This window comes from Acipenser ruthenus, chromosome 7 (genome assembly GCF_902713425.1).
Source record: "Acipenser ruthenus chromosome 7, fAciRut3.2 maternal haplotype, whole genome shotgun sequence".
Taxonomy (NCBI): Eukaryota; Metazoa; Chordata; class Actinopteri; order Acipenseriformes; family Acipenseridae; genus Acipenser; species Acipenser ruthenus.
The window spans coordinates 44211420-44225137 of record NC_081195.1 but is presented as its reverse complement, the minus strand read 5'-3'; the positions used below and the strand labels follow the sequence as shown (position 1 = coordinate 44225137).

At 34.4% G+C, this 13718-nt stretch overlaps 1 protein-coding gene across 4 annotated transcripts in view; it reads right to left on the bottom strand.

Annotated features, from left to right (window-relative positions):
- The window catches only part of LOC117415456 (liprin-beta-1-like), a 49499-nt gene extending 36294 nt beyond the window's left edge, over positions 1–13205 (bottom strand). For 2 of the 4 annotated variants that reach the window (XM_059027045.1, XM_059027046.1), the window contains exon 1: positions 12996–13204. The gene's annotated coding sequence lies outside the window, so the exon portion shown is untranslated. Of the gene's footprint in view, positions 1–12995 lie in introns of all 4 variants that reach the window. The other 2 variants (XM_034025827.3, XM_034025828.3) reach the window with 2 other exon arrangements.
- Between the last annotated feature and the right edge of the window lie 513 nt (positions 13206–13718).

The following is a 13718-nucleotide window of genomic DNA, read 5'->3' as shown; positions in this document are numbered from 1 at the left end:
GAACGAGAGACAGACTATTCTATACTTCATTTGCGGACACAGTAAATATTCTTGGAATTTAAAATATTTCAGCAATAATGCAGCACTTCCTGTCAAAAAAAAGTACTGTTTTCATCAAACTATGTTCCAAGAAAGTCTGTAAATACTGCTAAGTTTGCTAACTTGTGGAGCATGCATTACTGTAACTACAGCCTTACATTAACTGTAATGTTACTTTGAACTACTGTACAAAAACTTGGACTTGCAATAAAAGAAAAACCTTTATTTATTTTACCACCTCAAAAAAAAATATATATATATATATTTTTTGCAGCCATTTAGTCCTGCCTTAATAATATCTTAGTCCGGGAAGTATATTCAAAATTGACCACCGAGACACTGGGAACCAACCAACTATGCGTATTCTTTATGTATTAAATTTAAATATCGCATGTAACTCATATTTTTTCAATGTGTAAAAACACCTAGTACACAGCTTATCTGGAGCGCTGATCATACACAGTATATTGTGATGGCATTGGTTTAATATTAATGACAAATTTAGTATAAAAAAAATTGATCATTTCATTAAATTCTTATTCACAAACGTTTAACTTTAAAAGAATGCCTTTGTTTTTTGAATAACATCCAGTACCATTCGAAATGTTTAATATTGTTGATGGCATCTTCACAACAGTTTAATAAAAAAAAAAATGTGTGCGTAGGTTTAGTGAAAGCAGTTGTCTAAACATGATAAAAATAGCATATGTCCTTTGTTTCAAATAGAAATACAAAAAAAGACTGGCCTAGTATAAGTTTCCAAGATGTTTCCACAATAGGCTACATGGTACTGTGGGTTATCAGTTACAATCAGAAACAGCCCAAATGGTTTCCTGCACTGCTTTGGTTGCACGTTCTATGGCACTGGAGGAGATGCTTGGACCTCAGAACAGCGCATCTCTTATGTGAATGGAACGTTGTCGAGTTAATTTAAAATTCTGTCCGGTAATCTTAAGATAACTGGGGCTGTTTAAACTTTTCATCGAAGTACAAGTGGCATTTGTTCTGTAGTGTGCAAAAGTACTTCAGCAGGAGCAAATAATTGGCTCCATGAAGCAATGCCAGAGGATCCAGACATTTTATATACAACCCCCTCAGGCAAAGGAAAGGCTTTCTAAAAGAGATTAATTTTAAAGGGATTTTCACTTTCACTTTAATGCAATATACTGCACAGTGGCATATAAAAAGAGTTAAAACGCACTGATCTGCATGGCAGTTCTAAGAAGCAGTAACATTTCCTCTGCTTTCCTTCCATCTTTTCTCCAAGGAGTGTTAATGATCTGCAGTCTTAAAGCATTTTCTTGGCGTGGTTCTCTCTCAGCATTCATGTGCTCTAATGCAACCCTCTAATTCCACTGTCTGGGGAAAAAAGCTCTTTGATTCAACATGCAGTAAACAAAATACGACTTCGCCTTGAACAGTTTTGGGAATTCTCCATTCTAATTAAAAAGTGCAATAAAGCCGATTTTTCTCACAAATGTTTATTTATGCTGGAGCTGAACAACAACACTTTGAAAGTGAAATCTTCAAAAGAAAAACAAACCTTTCATGCAAGACCTGATAAAACTTGACTTTTTTTTTTCCTGTTAAATACACACACACACACATACATACATACATAAATAAACAAAATACAGCATGGTACTGTACCTCCTGTACAAAAAGCATACCAAAATGCATTTTCAAAAGGAACAGTGTTGCCTAGATATAAATATTCTACATACTGCAGACATAGTTCTTTGAGACATCAGAATTCAACATTGGGTTGTATTGCACTATACTTCTCATTAATTAATATATATAGGGTTTATAATTTGTTTTTTGTATTAGTTATCTTGAATGATTGTATTTTAAGGTTGTTATACAGTATTGTATGCAACAAATGTTAATTGTAAAAGTGCCATTTTAACTGGAAATGAACTGAAGGAAATTCAATTTGAAATCCTTAATTGAATACAAACAATATTATTTCCTTTAAAATAAGAGGTGTTCAAGTAATTATTATTTTACATGTACTTTAGCTGCATTAAACCCTCTGAAAACCAATTAAAAATATATTCATGGCTATTTAGTGGGAATAACACACATTTTGTGCCAAGAATACTGTTTGCAGAAATCATTCAAATTCATTCCTGTATTTTCTTTATTTCAATTCTGAATGTCGTGATCGATTCATGCACTTTATTATAAACCAACAGTAGCTTAACAACTAAAAATAGAGCAGGTTTACAGTAGTTGTACTATGCCATACCATGAGAAGAGGAATTTACAGTAAGGGACACTATGTAGTTTAGTGAACAAACACCTTTTAAAGTAAGAAATGGATGCATTTCCAGAAACCGGGGCTCTCACTGATGAAGGCATTGGCCTAACTGATAACCTTTTTTTGAAAAGCTGAGAATGTGTCTTTCGTATTTGCTTTTTTTGGTGGAAGCCAAAAGCTACAATACTGCATTTACTTCATGGTTCAGTTTAGACATGCCACAGAACGTCCAATACCATGCTTGTGTTTTTGTGATTATGTTGGAGTAATGAGAAGCCTTAGGACTGAATGTGTTACTGTAGAATGAGAATGCAATGGGATTAGGTTTCTAAAAAACAAAAGACAGTAAGCACAGAAAAAAAAAAAAAAACAACAACTGAAGTTGTGTTCCTCTTACCAACACATTTCCAAAACATTAAGAGGACTTGCTGTGCTGCTGCACATTTTAGTCATCTCATCATCAAAAAAAAAACAATAGGCTCATAGATAAGGCTGTAAGAAAATTGTGATTTTTTTTTTTTAAATCAAGAAGTTGCAGTTACTGTGTATTAAAGTTGCGGTTTCGGCGCAGTCATAAATATAAACAGTTTGCACGTATATACTGTATACTTGCTTTCAAGATGGATATTTGTTAATTTGTTCAAAAACAATAAGAAAAAAACACAGAAATAGATAACCAGAACAGCAGTTCTTAAGACTCCCTCTTTATCACCATTTGAAATAAAACGTTATACACTGTGTTTCATTGCAAGTACTTGCATAACAGTAAAAGCTCCTCACAAAATTGAACAGCCATTACAGTATTTGCAAAACAGCAATAAACCTTCAGTCACAAAATGTAACAGTAAGTAAGTACAGTACTTGCATCATGGCCGATAGTCTTCTTTTCCGTTGCTAACTATAGCAACAATAAAGAAGACCACTGATTGGCTAGAGAGGATAACAAGGCACACCAATCCCCCACTAGCAAAAGACAATGTGAGTGACGTTTCCTTTTCTGTTTCAGTTTATTTTTCAGCATTATTTTGCAATTAAATTACATGTAAATAATAGAAACATTGTAGTCACATTAAAAGTTGACTCACATCCTCCTAACCACGAGAGGAGAGAGAGAGAGAGAGAGAGAGAGAGAGAGAGGAGAGTGATTAGACTACTCTACCAACAAACTCAAAGATACAGTAATAGCAAAGATGGGAAAAGTCTTTGGTTCAACCATGTCCTAAATTGTTCCCTGTAATCCGTAGAATCCCAGAGCAGGGTTTGGAAATTAGGCCAAGCCTCATTCAAAGTATTAAAGAAAAAAGCTATATACAGTACACATGTATTCCCTTGAAATGTTATTTTAAAATCAGACACTGGTTGGCATTTATAGACGAATATGATTATACTCATTAAGGAGCATTATTCCCACACACAGGTCACTTGCGTTAAAGTCAGAAAGGTTTGTTTAAACTGGAAGGATTTTTGTGGTGAATTGTACAGTAGGTGCAGTGTTGGAATCTCTTAGCAGGAGTGATGAGAAATGTCTCTGGTGGTAAAAAGGCCCATTTTGATGACCTTTGACCTATCTTTTCTCCATGAAGGTAGTATCCTTTTAAAGCTTGTTTCAAGGGCTATCCAACAAATAATAATCAAGTTTGCCTTAAGTGGCCGAGCAATCCCCCTTGGTCCAGTTGAGCTTGAAAGTGTTTAGTAATGATTAATCTTAAGCATTTAAATTCACATACAGTAGTTTTGATTTGAAAAAAAGATCACTGGACACTACAGTATGGGGCGTATTTCTGTATAAGTTACTTGTGGAGAACACTGAATTACTGGCAGCCAGGGCCTGTTTGAAAGATTGTCCCATTCTGGAATGAACACATGGATTGTTGCCAAAAGTTTAGAAAAAGGTACTGTATTGTATCTCTTCTTAAAACAATGGTGTATTGTACTGTAGGTTTGTGTTTTAAATATGTAATACAGTGGCTGTCTGATGGAATTATCTATTTATCAACTTCGGAAACTATTCTGAAAATCCCATTTATCATAATCAATTAAATATATATATATATATATATATATATATATATATATATATATATATATATATATATTGTACTATAATAAAATTTATCTGTAAACCCAGAAAATTCTAGATCTAGATTTCTTAATTTTAGTAGCCCAATAACAAAGACAAGGAAAGAATACAAAGCATTAGGGGCCTGCTGATTCATCGATTCACACGGTGAACCGTGATATTTTTCTTGACGATACGATTATTGATACACTGTTGTTGTTGTTTGTTTGTTTGTTTTAGTAAAATTATATCTGCTAAGAAACATGAGCATGCATTAAATCGTGTCTACACTGATAATTAGAGATTATTTATGAGCATGTACTCTAGCTGCCTCACTACCAGTCTTAAGGGTTTTTGTCAAGTCCGCCAGCAGCCGAGCGAAACAGAAGCTGAGCGGAGGCGGGTTATTAATGTTGATAATCTCATCAGGGCGACAGCAAAATTCAACCTGCTCAGGCCGGTTTAAAATCCAGTGTGGACCTGCCTATTGTGCTTGATAACAGTCATGCTGTGTGTAAAATGTGTAAGGCTCGAATCAAGTATTCAGTGAATACAACCAATCTGAGCGTCCATAACACCATCAGATCGACTGCACATCATCGCCATCACAGTTACAGACGCCGTCAGATTGTGAAGGTATAATAACTTGATGTGCACAACAAGCTACGCTAGAAACTTTAAATCGTTCAAAACTATCTGCAACATCTGTGCACGTTAGCAAAACATTGCCTGTGCATCCCAGGGACCAGTCTCTGCTGACGGAGTGTTTTCCACTGCTACAGATGTGGTAACAGCACAGAGAAGTGCACTCAAACCAGAACTAGTAGATCACTTAGTGTTCCTCAAGAAAACTCAAAATAAAAAATAATTCTATTTGTTTTAAAAATAATCTGCACTTAGGAACAGATTTTTTTCTTTTCTGTCAGATTCAGAACTTTTGAAAAAGTTTGGTTTCCAATAACGGTGCACATTATTATTATTATTATTATTATTATTATTATTATTATTATTATTATTATTATTATTATTATTATTATTATTATTATTATTATTATTATTATTATTATTATTATTATTATTATTATTATTATTATTGGGCAGCAGTGTGGAGTAGTGGTTAGGGCTCTGGACTCTTGACCAGAGGATTGTGGGTTCAATTCCCAGTGGAGGACACTGCTGTTGTACCCTTGAGCAAGGTACTTTACATAGATTGCTCCAGTAAAAACCCAACTGTATTAATGGGTAATTGTATGTAAAAATAATGTGATATCTGTATAATGTGAAATAATGTATAATGTGATATCTTGTAACAATTGTAAGTCGCCCTGGATAAGGGCGTCTGCTAAGAAATAAATAATAATAATAATAATAATAATAATAATAATAATATTATTATTTACAGCATTTGCAGGGCTCCACACTGCGACTGAAATGGTTGCAAATGCGCGGTTAGGTGGATTGGCGCCTGAACACAAAAATGGTGCCTCTCCTTTTAAAAGCATGTGTCAATATTTATGAATGCACTACGACGTAGGTCTGTAAGGGGGGAAAAATACATATCACATGTTTTAATAAACTGAAGTACGAGAAGGACGGTAACACATAAATTCATAAATAATAATAATAATAATAATAATAATAATAATCACAACAACAACAACAACTATTTCATTGAATACAAATGCTTGTAAGCGCAGATAGGTGCTGTATTAACACCAGCAGAATACAGTAACCCCAGTTTGATGCAACAGTTGTGACGGTGACCAAACATGTTCGAGTGTTGTACAAATGTTGTATTTAATATCGTAAATAGCAGAACCAACTCACTGCATTTTAAACTTGTGTTTACTGAAAAGTAAATTAACATGTAATCACAAGAGCTGTCTGTGTTACATGCTGCCAGATCAGAACTTCAATAATACACAGCATGGGAGGTGCAGCATGTTATTTCCCATGATACAACTGTACACAATTAGAGGTGTCGTCAACAATTCCAGACACAACACTTAAATATTTATAACATAAACATGCCAAGTTCATTTCAGTCATGAATCTAGTGTACTGTTTAAACTTAAGGATAACAAAATAGGTACCCTTCTTGTATGTCTGCTCATACTGTACAGTATACAGTACTGCTCTTACAACAGTACTATTTGTTTGTTTGTTTGTTTGTTTCTCTCATAATCAGCATGGGCTCTTTTTATGTACTTTTTATGCACAAGTCCAACATTAGCTTTAAAGTTGAAAAATGTGTGGTATTGTAGAAATAATAATCTTAAATGGCATATCCAAAAAGCCACGTCCTCTGTTGCTTTTTCTATTTCCCTGGGTCGCTTTACTTCAGCTGCTGTGACTATCATTTTGCCTCTCAAAATGACTGCTGTAGTTATTAAAGTACATTGTGGGCAATAACAGGAACTTCAGGCTCAAATTCAACACCAAACTCTGAACAGAAAACTAAAAAAAAAAAAGGACTTCAACAGGAATGCATACAAAACGCTATCAAAGACACCACACAGTGAATCACCAACAGCAAAACACAGACATATTTCTCTCATAAATGCACCTGGTGCCCATCAGCTACAGACAGCCTGCTCTCATTACCGTCTGCACTTTCTACTGCTGGAACGCTTGGAACAAACCTTAGGTAAAAACACATTTTAAAGGGGACCTACAGTACATCAAACACATTTATATTCTTTTATCTTGAGCTACATTTCAAACTTCATAGAATTACTGCTAATTTCATTTTACTGCCCGCTATAAAAAATAAAAAAAAACTAGTTTTGTATATTTGCCAAGGGCTATGAAAAGCATATTATTAAATATTTCGAATTGGCAGCTGAATGAGAAACGCACCTTATCTTTTTTGTTTTTTATAGGCAACAAAAAACATTTCTAGATGCACGATTTCTATTTTGGAAATGCGACCTAAAAGACAAACCTAAAAACAGAAGAAAAAAATAAATACAATTCACACTGTGTAACATTATTTGTCCAAATTCTTGAAAATAAACAAACAGATTAGTGTGTGTTTCTCTTTCACGTAAATGCTATATATAAACACCACGTGTGAAAGGCATTGGTTTCTTAGTTTCTGGTTTTAGCAGCAGAGACTCTACCTGCTTCATACAGTACATCTGTGTATACACGTATACATGTCACCCACATGTCAAAGTAAAGAACTGCATTTGGACAAAATCGACACAGAAGGTGCTGATACTGAATTGTGACTGTGTGCCACATCACAGATTGACACACACAAGTATAATTGCAGACTTGGTTTCCTTTACACACACACACTAATTTAGCCACAAATTACATTGTGCATATTGGAAGAAAAAAAAAACATTCTTTACAAAAGCAACAACACAGCTATATAATGCAAGAATGGACATAATGTATAAAGAAATCAAACCATACAGCGCCTATATATTCATTGACCAATAACGGTTCATTAATGCCTACATTTGTTGGGAATGAGGTCATCTAGTTCAATTTCAAATTAAAGTAACTTATTTTTTTTAAATCTTATATTGTTCAGTAATGCAAACACTATTAACAGTCAAGTACTGTATGGAAAAAGGGAAAGACTTCATAGAACAGCTTTGTAACCTGATTTGACTGTTACAGTAGTTCACAATAAACCTGGAGATTTTTTTCATTACCTGGGGTTATAAACAATTTTATTAGAATAATAATTATATATGATGCACTGTGCTGAACTGTACTGAAATCAGAAGTCTGAACTTGTTTTGCATATTAAACTTTATAGTCATGCTCTCCGTGTACAGCTGTAACAAAATATTCCTAATTTGGCAAATAAAAATCACTAATAGCCTACTTCCTAAACAGAAACATGTTAAATATATGAATAATATATTTATAACCTTACCATATATTTTCAACATATAAAATAAATATATGGCTCACAGATTAAATTATATTTAAAATATATTCCAAATGCACCAAATATTTTCAGTGCATTTTTTATACATTACTAATTCATTTTAATTTAACATCTTGCTAGTTTTATATATGTATTTGTCATATATGGATATTGCCGGAGCCAGATATTGTGTGGAAACTGAGATTATTTATTGATTATTGTAAATATTTGACTGTTTTTGTGATAATTGTTCTAGTTATTGTTTTACATGTTTATGGTTCATTTGGGAGTATTTCTGTGATTGGTTATTAATTGGCGAAAATCACCCTGAGAGGTGTATGCGTCCGTAAGGGTGGGGAGGTGCCTGTGTGCATGTGTTTGTGTTAGTGAGTGGTGAGTTACTGTTGTTCGCAATCTCTGCCAAAGAGCCAAGTTGTTTCCTTTATTAATCCATGAAGGTGATTTTAAGTGTGCTGCTTACAATATTGTTATTTTTTTTATTATTATGTGCCACACGAGTACATACTGTATATTAAATATCATATTTCAAATGTATACATAATGCATTTCTCATATGAATTTTATATTCAATATATTTACTTTATATTTTAAATGCGTTAACGATATATTTACCATATAGCTCATATTTTTCATATCTAGAAAAGGGGCCAATTTTGGTGTATTAAAAATGTATAAAATATCTTGATAATATATTTTTTATTATATTCTATTTAATTCAAGAATGATGTTGGGAAAATACAAGTATCATACATTTCTTATTATATATGAAATATATATTTTTTCCATATGGGAATACAGAGGACAGTCACAAGAAGAACAAGGACTCTAAATTGCAAATACAGCAACGTATTCTCTTTTGTATGCATTTGAACACATCCTGTACTTTGTGTGAATGAACTTCTAAAAAAGGCAATTGTGCATCTTTTAACCGATGATGTCACCACCTACTGTATGCACACACCACAGATGAACTGCTTCCAATTATGCAGAATGAAAACTGTTGAAAGAGAATAAAGGACTAGGAACACGACACTGAACATGTTTGGGTTTAATCTTTAAAGTTGGCACCTCTAACAACAAAACTACGTCTTCCACATGACCAAAGATGAGCAATTACTCAGACATTACCTGTAGTTTTAGTAAATGCAAGTAAAATTATTTAAACTAGTAGGCATGGCCACTAACCCACTAAGCTGCTTTTATAGAAAAGCTCGCCCAAGTTACCCCATACTAATGTCCTCCAATGTATTCTTGTAGCAGAACTGAAGTTGCATTGAAGTTTTGGATTATAATCAAAAAAATAGTGTAATTATTCTCTTTAGTGAACACCCTAAAATACAGAAGAAAGGCCAAAGATTAAAATAGAATGCTGGTAATCCAGCTAGACTTCTTGTCATATTCATTTCAAAACAGAAAACAGCACCAGACACACATGCTGGAATATTCACAGACATAGAAAAGGGATACAGTATCTGTCTATGTGAATCACTACATTTATATGTGTGTCAATTACATTACTATTCCAAACATTCACTATTTGGATAAATTGCATTTGTATTTGTATTCTGTTACCAGATACTGTATGTGGGATCTTGTTATGCTCAATAATATGGGAACAAACAATATAACACCTTAACTCATTTGGCATAAAAATAATGGCCTACTAAATATATTAATTAGCCATTTAAAAAAGCATTTCCAGACTTGTGCAAGTACTCAGCTTCACCACTAAAATGGAAATACTGAGCAGGGACCACACAAACAAGTAAAACATTTACAAAAAGAAAAAAAAAGATAAGGCTAAGTATGTTGCCAAAATAAATGTTTAACATACTAAAAACACGCAAAAAAAGTTCTCAATGTGAAGACAGAAGTCAATTTAAATACCCAAGCAGATACACAAGCAGCTTGCTATTGTATCAACAAAGGACTCAGAAGTCCTCTACAGTAGCACTGTGTCATTAAACAATTACAGTACAACACTTGTATTAGAAGCATGTGGTCCGGAGTTACATTTATCCCTTGGGGTTTAAGAGTAGAGGTTATTCCAGTTGATGATGTGAAGGCCTCTTCTGGATCTCTAATGAAACATAGCAGACCCTCATGCATGCTTCCTGCTCTCGCTTCAATTCAATGCTACGCTACCCTTGCAGTCCTTTATCTATTTTCACTGAAGCTCTGAAGAAGTAGTAATGTTTTGAATCGATTTATTTTCTACACGCTCATTAAACTTTGACAGTTATAAATCAACATTATCACACTTGTGGACGTCAGGATAGTTGGTAGGCTACGTCATAACAATCAATGCTGAATATAAAGTAGGCCAACTGTATGTATTACTAACTGGCATACTGATAAGAGCCACTGCCAGGAAATGTCAGGAGATTCCTGGCCAAGACGGATGTTTTTATTTAGGCTATAGTGTATCAATTCCATATAACTTTCTTTTAAAATCTCGAGCTGGCTAAAGTTAAGCTTCCCCTCAAGCTTGACCTGAACATCCCCCTACTCTACCATACATTCTTGGTACCATATTATGTGGTGCTTTTGTGATATGTACCAATTAAGACCAGCTCCCTAAGTGGGCACTGGGGGTCCTTTAAGAGACAAAGTTTTGGGATCAATCAGCTTCGAGGAGCCAGAACCGGCAAGCCCTGATCGGCTAAATGATTTCCTCTCATTTGTAAAGGTTCTAAGGCCACCAAACTCAACAGACTGCCTTTTCATCAGGTTTCTTGAATCATAAAGAATCTACAGTTATAGCCTTAAGCCAATATGACTTATAATTTATTCAGTGCACATACAGTAACTACGTGCGAGAGCCCTCAGTGTTTGCAGGGGTCAAATATCTGCTGACAGGGAACTTCAAAGAGATTGTCCTTTGTTTGTAAATCTTTTTTTTTTGATTAAATGCATTTTACAGTTTAAAATCATGGAAGAGGTTTAATATTTCTTTCCATCAAAGCGTCTGGTGAATAGTGTGTAACAACAACAAACTGTAGGCTATATTAAAAGTACTGTAATAACTTTACTGATGGAGATATGACAGACGTTCAGGTTAAACCTCACTGTTAATGATTTGCACTGCAAGCCCTATTAACACTGAGACATTTATCATTTCATGGGAAGAAAAAAATAAATGTTGCTATGTGGCAAACCTATTGAAACTCTAAAAATAGCATCATTGGAACAGCTTATCCACCTAAAAACTGAGAATTACAAGGGGTGGGCATTTACCCCACTTACTCACTTTGTATCCCTCAAGAGACAACTAGTATCCACATAACAAATACACACATGACATTTTAAATCAGCAATCCATCCCACAACCACCAAAGCACAGTTGCAGCAGTGGCCATCGCCAAGATGGGTACCACATTGAAGGTTGTACCACATTGAATTTTGAGTGGATGGTTGATAAGGCAATTCCTATACTTTCCAACCAAATATTTTCAAGTGTTCTTACTAGTATTATGATGTAATTAGTCTACATAATACTCTTTGATGTTCACTGCTTAAATAAAACAATATAGTGTACCTGTAATTTGTGGTTTTGGGTCATCTGAGTCACTGTTTGGTTCCATGCAATCATTGCTATTGGTACAAAATGGTTCTTACAATCATCATGACTGTACAGCAACCCATCCCTTAACATTTTGTGAGGGTAATAAAATATGTTGTGTCAAGTTTATACAGTGAGCTGTAGTTGGAAGGAAGCTTATGTACTGTATAATGGACATTGGCAAAGCTTCCACCAATTCAAATTAATACAGAAACAAAAGCTAAACAGTATAATTGTACATATACTGATAATGCTATTTTAAATCGGTCGTACAGTACTCAAGAAATTGCGGTTCTTCAAAAACAGCCTGTCAATGGTACTGTAGAAACATTTTGTTCAACATTGTTCATCAGGCCGCTGAATTGAGCATACACTCACCGCTCATCTGTTATGCTGTGTCCCCCACATACCTTCCGTACATGTATCTGAAATAATATTGGCACTGTACATAGAACAATGTTGATTTAATACAGTATTTGGAATGAAAAGTCTACATTACAGTTTGCATTACAGGTGAATGTAGTATTGAACACTGCAACAATACTGACAATAAACGGTTCATCAAAAGTACACTTCACAGTAGTTACCCTCCCAAAAACCTTTGTAAATCACACCTTCCTTTTTTCCCTAATTTTCTCGTTCTAGAAACATAACCGATGATAAGCCATTTACACAGAGCTATCAAAAATCAAGACGTACATTGTTAAAGTACACGTACATCGTTGTATGCAAGTGTGTTTAGTCAAAAGCAAAATCACAAAAAGAAAAAGACAGTCAGGCTCAGTCAGAGCAAGAACAGAATCGCAGTTTCTGTAAATGTTATAGTAGACTACTTGGGATAATATAATAGTATGAACCCTTTTATTTTTACGTTTCATATCTTCCAAGAAAGGTCGTCTGGCTCAATGCTCGCTTAAAATAAAAGTTACAAACATCTCTGGTTACACATTACATCATTTGTCAGTTGCATTTCTCTTTACAGTTTCGCAGGTTTGAAATTAAACGTCACAATATCGCGCTACGAATCGTTTTGATTTATAGTAGGAAAAGCATGTCGATAAACTTTTAAAATGAAACTCCTAAATCTGAAATACTGATTCGGTTGCTCGGGAGTTATACAGCCTAAGAAGAGTAACTGGTTTATACAGCGAACATTACTTACCTAAAAGAGTAAATGAATATCAAACGATGGAATTGATTATTTCCTGGATGGAAATGTAAAAGCCTGCTCCTAATAGCAGAAAAGGTACTCCGTTTTCCTTGAGCCGTGTCCAGTACTACGCCATATCAAGGATCCAAGAATCTAACGGGGAGTGTGTGGACGTCATCGCCGACAACTATCCCGCCCCTACTTTCAAGCGGATTGGTTTAGGGCTGAAGACCCTCTATGGAAGAAAGCAATGATTGGATGAAATAGCCAACTCAATGAAGTTGTAAGAAGCCTGTCACGTGGCTCCTCACATTCCAAAGTGTGGGAGAGTCCCGCTTGGGAAGATGGACAGAGTGGGTAAAGTTCCTGGAAAGAAGAGTGATTAAAGAAGGCATTGGTCAAAACTATTAGTATCCATGTACTTGCGTTTTCCACTAGTCACATTAACTCCAGTTGATTGATCAATAACTGAATAAAAAAAGTAAATTTAATATTGTACTGGATATTTTGAAGCTTTGATTGTTCCTTTGAAAACAGGATAGGGTTATTACAGTACTGTACTTGTATTTAGACACAAAGTAGGCCAAAAAAAAAAAAAAAAATCATTATTTTTTTTAAGTATTTAATATGCTTTAGTAAAGTGTTTAGTTTATTGCAGTAAGTATATACGTTTACATATTTGGTACATGGCGCCTTAATACGATCTATTTAAGTAAATGCATTTATTGTTTAATT